Here is an 8,294-nt window from a genome sequence, read left to right as displayed (position 1 = left end):
GTGCATACTGTTGCTGAAAACCAGGAGGATTGAATTGCTTATTTCCAAACTGTTGGTATGGTTGTTATGGCTGTTGCATACCACCCTGATTATTGCTCCAGCTGAAGTTAAGATGGTTGCAGTTGTTAGGATGATAAGTAGCAGGAACAGGTTATTGCGACCTCGGAAAGTTGCTCACAAACTGAGCTGATTCACTAGATATAGCACATTGCTCCATCGCATGCGAACCTGCACAAAGCTCACAAACACTAGTTATCTGATGAACATCATAGTTGGTCAGAGAATCGACCTTCGTAGTCAACGCCATTAGCTGAGTAGCGATAGCCATAGCTGTATCCACCTCCAGAATTCCTGCTACCTTGCCTTGTGGTAGTCTCTGAGTTAGATTCTGATATTCATTCACAACCATCATCTTAATCAGCTCATAATCTTCCTCATAGCTTTTAGCCCAGAAAGCTCCACCTGATGCTACATCGAGCATAGGTCTTGACTGTGCTCCCAAACAATTATAAAAGCAATTCATCACCATTCAGTCAGGCATTCCATGATGAGGACACTTCCTAAGCATCTCCTTGTAGCGCTCTCAGGCTTCACATAGAGATTCTCCCGACTGTTGCGCGAACTGAGTAAGAGCATTCCTGATTGCAGTTGTCTTTTCCATAGGGAAGAATTTAGTAAGAAATTTCTGAGCAAGGTCCTCCCATGTTGCAATAGAACCTGGTGGTAGAGAGTGCAACCAGCTCTTAGCTTTATCCCTCAGAGAGAATAGGAAAAGTCTTAGCTTTACAGAATCTTCAGACATATTATTGAACTTGAAGGTGTACCAGATCTCAATGAAATCCCTCGTGTGCATATTGGGATCTTCCGTTGGAGCACCCCCAAACTGGACTGAATTCTGTACCATCTGAATTGTGTCGGGATTGATCTCAAAGGTATTAGCTGCGATATATGGCCTGACAATGCTAGATTGAATGTCATTGATCTTCGGTTGAGAATAATCCATCAACGCTTTCGTTTCTGCTACTAGTTCTCTCATTTCAATGATTACTTCTTCTTCAACTTTTTCAACTTCTTCAAGAACTTCTTTGACCTTTTCTTCAACTTCTTCTAGTGTTTCCTTACGAGATTGAGAACGTGTTCGCATACACGCTCTCTAGAGTACCTGAAACACACAAACAAATAAATCTTGTAAGATAAAGAATCCGAGTCAGTGAACTTCAATGACCACTGATGTTATGCACATAAACTAAAAATTAACACCGATACCCAGCAGCAATGCCATAAACTTGTTCGCACAAAAACACACGCAAAAATACACGCAAGCGTATAAGATATAAATCAAGTTCATTCCCACAAAGACTGGTTTAGGTTAAGTTAAGATTATGCACTTATGCAACAATGTATGATTATCGTTCACAGCTAAGACAAGTAACAAATTTGAGTTGATTAACTACTTAAGAGATTATACTAGCATGCATTAACTAAGAGATTAAAAGTGAATTACTTATATGAGAATAAAACATGGGATTCTAACTTCATCAAATATTTCATTCAAAGTTAATGTCTTTATCAATAGTATGCTATGGTGATGATAACTAATCAGATAACACGAAATTAGTATACGCTATCTTTCGATATACGTATACCCTACTACTAAACATCCACAATTAAGATAGAAGTTGAGTAGACACCAATTATACTTAGACTTAGACCCTATATGTCTATAAGATTTGAAAACATAACGGTTTAAGAACAAGTTATCTATTATTATTACATAGGGTGTGAAAGAAGGTTAAAATTATGCTAATAAACATGCATGCCAATTCATACATAAACCTAAGCTAGCATGGCAAGTACTAAACCTATATACTCACTGTCGCTTCAATAGAGATTAACAAACAATCTTAGATGTTAGCTACACATCAAAGATGAATAAGCACAACCAAACTAGAAAATCATATATCACCACACACTAAAGATTTAAAACAATCAACTATTGGAATCCATAAATAAATCCGCTAGAACCCCATGACAACGATTAGTTCATGATCGAACACATCATCACCATGGGTTCCAATGAAAACATGGTAATAAATAAGTTCAAAATACTACTCAAGAATATAAAAAGTACTAGGGTTTAGAACAAGAACAAAACAAGCATCCAAAAGTATCGCATAAATCGAAGAATACAAAAGAATGAACTAATTCTTCCTCTCCGTAGTCGTCTCGTGTGCTCTAGGTCTTCTTAATGTTCTCCCTGGCTTCCTTCTTCTCAAAAATGTCTTCTTTTTTTCTTATTTATAGGCCCTTGGTTGACCTGGACTCTTCAAATCACCAAATTATAGTAGAAACAGGATTCTGGAGCTTTTGTCAGGCGTGGGCATGCTCCTTCCTGGCACGGGCGCGCTTCTTCTCTGGACACATGGGTGCGGGCACGCTCCTTCAGGCGCGGGCGCGCCTGCTCTCTGGAATTTTCTACAGCTTCTTGTTTTGGCACTCCATTCTTCGTGCTATTTTCCGCAACTCCATTCCTGACCTCTTATTAGCATAAAATCATTGTAAAGCTCCTTTCTTCCTCCGACTAATGCCCTGTAATGACTCAATATAAAACACATCAAAAATACCAAATACTGGAGTCCAAAACATCAACTTAAGCTGATAAGAAGCGTTCCAAGTGGATATACATTCCACTTATCAATGATTCATATCCAAGAAGTGGGTAGTAAAACTACACAACGTAGTACTTCAACGAACCCACTCACCAAGGATAAGGATTTTCAGAAAATCCCAGCAACAGCTTAGGGAGACCAAAAGAAGGATCAATTAATTAAACTCAACACCATATTATAAATCAACAGGACACAACAAGAACATATCTGCTGAGACAAAGGGTTTGATGTCAAAACCATTTCCAGAGTCTAGTTTTTAAGTGAACCAGATGGTGGAGTATGATTAGAAGGGCTACTGAGCATGAATGATTATTTTTCTACTTTTCTATCTGAAGAAGAAACTAAAAAAGTTACAGGAGCTCTGATAGATCCAAATTGGGTGATTGCAGAGCAAGATGAACTCAATCAGTCAGAAAGCAGATTATAGGAAAGCTGGTATCCAAACCAAATAACAATATTGCAATTGGTACAAGGATAACCAGAAGTCAAACTGGATGACAATGGCATTGTTAAGAGGGACAAGGCCAAACTAGATGCTAGGTTATTATCTGGAAGTAGTTTCTAACAGAATTCACCAGTGATGAAACTTGAGGATATTATGACATATTTGGCAACTTGTACATTCAAACTTAAATATTTTACAGGTGAATATGAACAAGCGCACTTCTGGTTGGTGAGTCAAAAGAGGAAGTCAATGTACAACAGTTCCTGGAATTTGTAATTACAAATTAACTAGACTTTATATATCTCTTATTCACAAGCTCACTTCAGGTTGGAATGGACTAGTATCTTACTCAAGCAATCGTCAAGGACATGGTATGGCACTCTAACTGAATTTAAAATTGAACATGAACCAGTAAAGTCGTCATACAATTATCTCTCAATATCATTAGGCACAAACATGATGTTATATATGTGTAGTGAAATCATGATAATATTATATGTTGGTATACTAACAAAAACTTGTGCAAGTTATTTGCTAAGTAATTGCAGAGTAGGTATGGAGGAGCGTGTTGAAAAAGTTGCAATTTTTTTGGAATTACTTCGAGCAAGCCAGTAAAATAATTCTTTTAGGAGCTCAAGCAAGCCAAAAGAAAAACTCTTTTAGTAATAGAAGTAAACCAAAAGAATGATGGTAATACAAGTAAGTCAAGGATCTTTTGGAAGATTTCGAACATGCCAAGACTACCTACCAACAATATCCATTAACGCTTGATCAGTGCAACTCAGGTATAATAACAAGTAATAGAGGTATGACCAATCACTGATTTTCTCAAATGCAAATAGATAACATATAATGTTCTCAAGATTCCAATGTGCAATGTCATTTACATTGTGATTATAATATCATTTACATTTATGGTAATTAAGTCTACTAGCATAAAGTTTGAACATTATTTCTATTTATTTAAATTATGATGGTAGACAATTCCATGTCATAATCAATCTCATAATTTAAATTAAAGTAAAATAATATGCAACATAGTTATTTGTATCATTTACAAATAATTGTAACACTTTTAGTATTAGTGAATATTATATTCTTAGGAAGTATTTCTAAAATTAAGTATTATTTGGAAAATGATTGCCATGTGTATAAATCATATATTTTATTGGCAATTATTCAAGAATAATTATAAATATTTAAGTGCTAATATCTAACTAGTGGATATTAATATTTATTTATTATTTATTTTCTATTTTTTGGATTATGAAAAATGAAGCAATTCAATGATTTTAGTTGCTCCATTATTCAAATTAACTTAAGATAAATAAGCAGCATGATTCATTACAACTAAAACTGTTAATCATTAATATCTAGTATATTGATTGTAACTAAATTATTATTAATTAATTATGAGAGCTTCGTTTTAGTGAGTTTAGCAATGTTATATCTCCAGAATTAATTGAAAACGGAATCATGATTGTAGCATGACTAGTTGCATTCAAATTTTTGACTTATATCAGTTAAAGATATTTAGTTAAGATTTGAACTACAAACTAATTGTGAAGTATTTGTATATGTGAAGTTACTTAGAACTCCTCTAAGTAAGCAATGCTTTATCTTCAACTCACTGATACTAATATATTAAGTGTGAAATTTTTTTTAAGTACAACTATGGTTAATATGTTTAATGTTTTATTAAAAGTATCCATACATTGTGTTATGCCCGCTTTCGGTCATGGGCCCTAAACAGGTCCCCATGGGAACATTGAATAGTTGGGCTCTCATGTGTGGGCTAGAATCGTGGATTAATCTGACTTGGGCCAGCACATGCGAGCTGGGCTCGTGACATGTGAGCCAGTAGGCTCTCACATGAGAATTGGGCTCACACTTGTAATCTGGGCTCTCATATGCGGGCTGGGCTCAGGTGCCCACACGCGGGCTGGGCTCAGGTTCCCACACACACGAGCTGGGCTCAGGTGCCCATACATGAGCTGGGCTCAGGTGCTCACACATGAGCTGGAATCAGGTGCCCACATGCGGGCTGGGCCCATGAGCCCACATCTTATGAAAATGAAGGAAACACTGTATTTATTAATTGAAAAGGAAGGCGGTGCGGTCCGAGGCGACCAGGTCGGCCCGCATTATAGGACTTTGTGTGCAGCATGGAAAGTGACTCATAGATGATTGAGTTGCTCGTAGATTTTGGGGCCGACACGGGTTGTTCCTATAATTATGGGAAGAAATGCGAAGATGCCGCGAGATTGTAGGAAGCGTGTGGAGCCGGTCGAGATTTACTTGACTAATTGGATTAAGGTCTGACTTTTATCATGGGCTTGGGCTGCACGGGTTGAAGAACCCTAACCATAGCCTACGTGACTTTTTCCCCAAGACCTACGTAAGGCTTGATCCCTATAAATAGGGTACGTACACAAACCCTATTCTTTCTTAAAGAGTCAACATACAAGCTCAACCACCACCATAAAACAACCTTCCTCCGCCTTCAAATATCGTCCTTGACCCTTGTTCTGACCATCAACCTCCATAACATTATTATACGAAATTCTCCCTATAACATTTGGCGCTAGAAGGAGGGGTTTTCATCTTAGGGAGAAGAGATGACCAAAGAAGGCAAACAAGCGGTGACACCAGGAAACGGGGGCAAGAAGAAGGACCAGAACGAGGTCGAGCACACGCCCCAAGAGAATCAGGCGCCACCTCCACCAATAGCAACCGTGGACAGGCAGGAAATCATGACATATCTTGAAGACCTGGCCGATCAGATGAACGAGATCAACGTCCGGATGTCAAGGGTAGAGAAAAGCTCAGTTCGGAACGCCAAGCGCAAGGCTCGCCGCTTCAAGCTCTCTCAACATAGCTGAAAGGGAAAGGTTCCCCAAAAGAGGCTGATTCACGAGTTTGATGACGCAACAATCGAGACTAAGCAGAAGAAAGAGGCATCACTAGAAGAGGAAGAGATACCTCGTGATTGGGTTATGCGGGGCAGCCAGATCTCTAAGAGATCGGAGCAGAAGACATCTACGTCTGAGGCAAGGTCGACTAGTGTGCTAGACCGCGTGGGTAAGAAGCTAAGTGAGCATGACTTCAGGATAAAATTGGAGAATATCAAAAAAGAGAGAGAAGAGAAGGAGCCCAAAGATCAGAAAACCCTAAAAAGAGGGCGTGCAGTGACTCCTCCAAAAATACGACAGTGCACCCCACCCAAGAGGGAGGGATGACGTAGGCGCAGAGATAATCATGAAGAGAAGTCGCATGTACAAGATGGAGAAAGGGGACGCCACGAGCGACCTCAGGGTTCTCACCACTCTAGTAATGCAAATGGTGACAGAGTCGTTAGAATGGGTGACCTAAGGAGAATCTTAGATCAGAAGGAACAGGAGAAGAGGGGACCCCCGCCCTCAACGGCCCCTTCTCCGTTCACGGCTGCCATTCGATCATCTTCCTTGTCTCGAGTATTCAGGCACAACCCCGATCTTCTGTTCAACAGAGAAGCCGACCCAGCGGAAACACAGAGATGGAGGTCTATTAGGTGCCAGAGCCAACCCACTGCAGACTTTTTGCAGCATCACTCTGAGGGAGTGCCCAACAATAGTTCTCCAAGTTAGGACCGACTAGCATAAGGACGTGGCGGCATTTGGAAGACCTATTTATTTGACAATTTCAATCCACCTTCCACTACTCCTCCTATGGCCACGCTAGCCAACATTAAACAAAGGGAGGGGGAGCCTCTGGTGGAATACTTTCGCCGGTTCAATAATGAAGTTCCTAGGATGAGAGGTTCTAGTGAAGAGACCATCAAGAACTTTCTGATAGCGGGGTTGAAAGAAGGGTCAAAATTTTGGAAAAGCCTCCAAGCTAGCGAGCCAAGGACCTTGGCAGAATTCTATGAGTAAGCTGAACCCTTTAAGAGGGTAGAGAAGTCAATGAGGGAGATGAAAATCAGCGAGAACTATCGAGACAAGAGAGACCGGTCCTCGAGCCCTGATGAGAGGAGGAAGATGTATCAGCGTAGTTCAAGCCCCAAGAAGTCTGCCAGGGGAAAAGAGACGAACAAAGATTCGGGGAGGCCCTATACAAGAAAATGGCAGACACATACCCCTCCGGTAGCCTCCATCGACCACATATATGCTACATATGCTGGAAAAGGGGTGTTTAGGAAAGCAGCCCCTCTCACAGACTACAACAAGAGGGATACTTCGAAGTATTATGCATACCACGAGGCCATGTGGCATGATACAGCTGATTGCAGACAATTGAAATATGAAATCAAGAAGCTGATAAGACAAGGAAAGCTTACAGAGTGGATTGTCAAGGAGGTTCGAAAACACAGGGTTGATTATTATATCGTCCCTTCTCCACCCCTAGAAGATAAAGAGAGGATACTGTTAGTCCCTTAACATTGCAACAAGAATTACAGAAGGGGGGTTGAATGGAATTCTTGAAACTTTTTCACAAATAAAATTGTTCTAACTTAAATATATATATCAGTGTGAATTGATTTGCAGAGTGCGGAATAATAACTTGAAATGAATCAAAATACAAGTAATTAAAAACACAAGTCTTTAAAAATTTTCTGGTGGATTTGAATGTATTCACCAGAGATATATAATATATATCGAGAGAACTCTATGTAACAAAAAGCTCACAGCTGCTTACAAATGTTGAACAACTAAGAATACAGAGAAATACTGAGAATACAGCTTACAAATGTTTCTCCCTTGGTTGCTTAGTTTTTGTTAGTTGTTCTATTTTCTGCTTCTTGGTTTATATATCACCAAGATTACAAAGCAATAAGACAAGATAATAAAACAAAAACTATCGAGTCTAATACTATGCTACTTCATTACTCTATTCCAGCATCTTTGAATATCTTCATAATAGCATGGAAATGGTAATGCTTCTTTGTTCTCGAAAACCTAGTTGAATAGGCTACCACATTCCATTTGCATACACTCGACGCATGTGACTATGTTGTCACTATCAACAGATGTTTGAATTCTTTATCCGTCGGGTTCATGATCATCCGTCGGGTTCAGGATCATCCGTCGAGTTCATGATCATCCGTCGGGTTGTCTAGTTGATCATCCGTCGAATGGCATTGTTGTTCATCCGTCGGGTAGCAATCTGGCACTTGACTTCATTTCATTTATGCAGGATTA

The 8,294-nt window shown here is 39.4% G+C and overlaps 1 non-coding gene across 1 annotated transcript; it reads left to right on the top strand.

Moving 5' to 3' along the window:
• The first annotated feature begins 539 nt into the window (after positions 1 to 539).
• On the top strand, positions 540 to 646 carry LOC141721902 (small nucleolar RNA R71). Its single transcript, XR_012574943.1, has one exon. It is a non-coding gene; the product is annotated as a small nucleolar RNA R71 (small nucleolar RNA).
• The last annotated feature ends 7,648 nt before the right edge of the window (positions 647 to 8,294 follow it).

The sequence above is a fragment of the Apium graveolens genome, chromosome 4, assembly GCF_009905375.1.
Source record: "Apium graveolens cultivar Ventura chromosome 4, ASM990537v1, whole genome shotgun sequence".
In the NCBI taxonomy this organism is placed as follows: domain Eukaryota; kingdom Viridiplantae; phylum Streptophyta; class Magnoliopsida; order Apiales; family Apiaceae; genus Apium; species Apium graveolens.
Note: the sequence above shows the minus strand (reverse complement) of the source record. Positions and strands in the feature narration are given on the sequence as shown.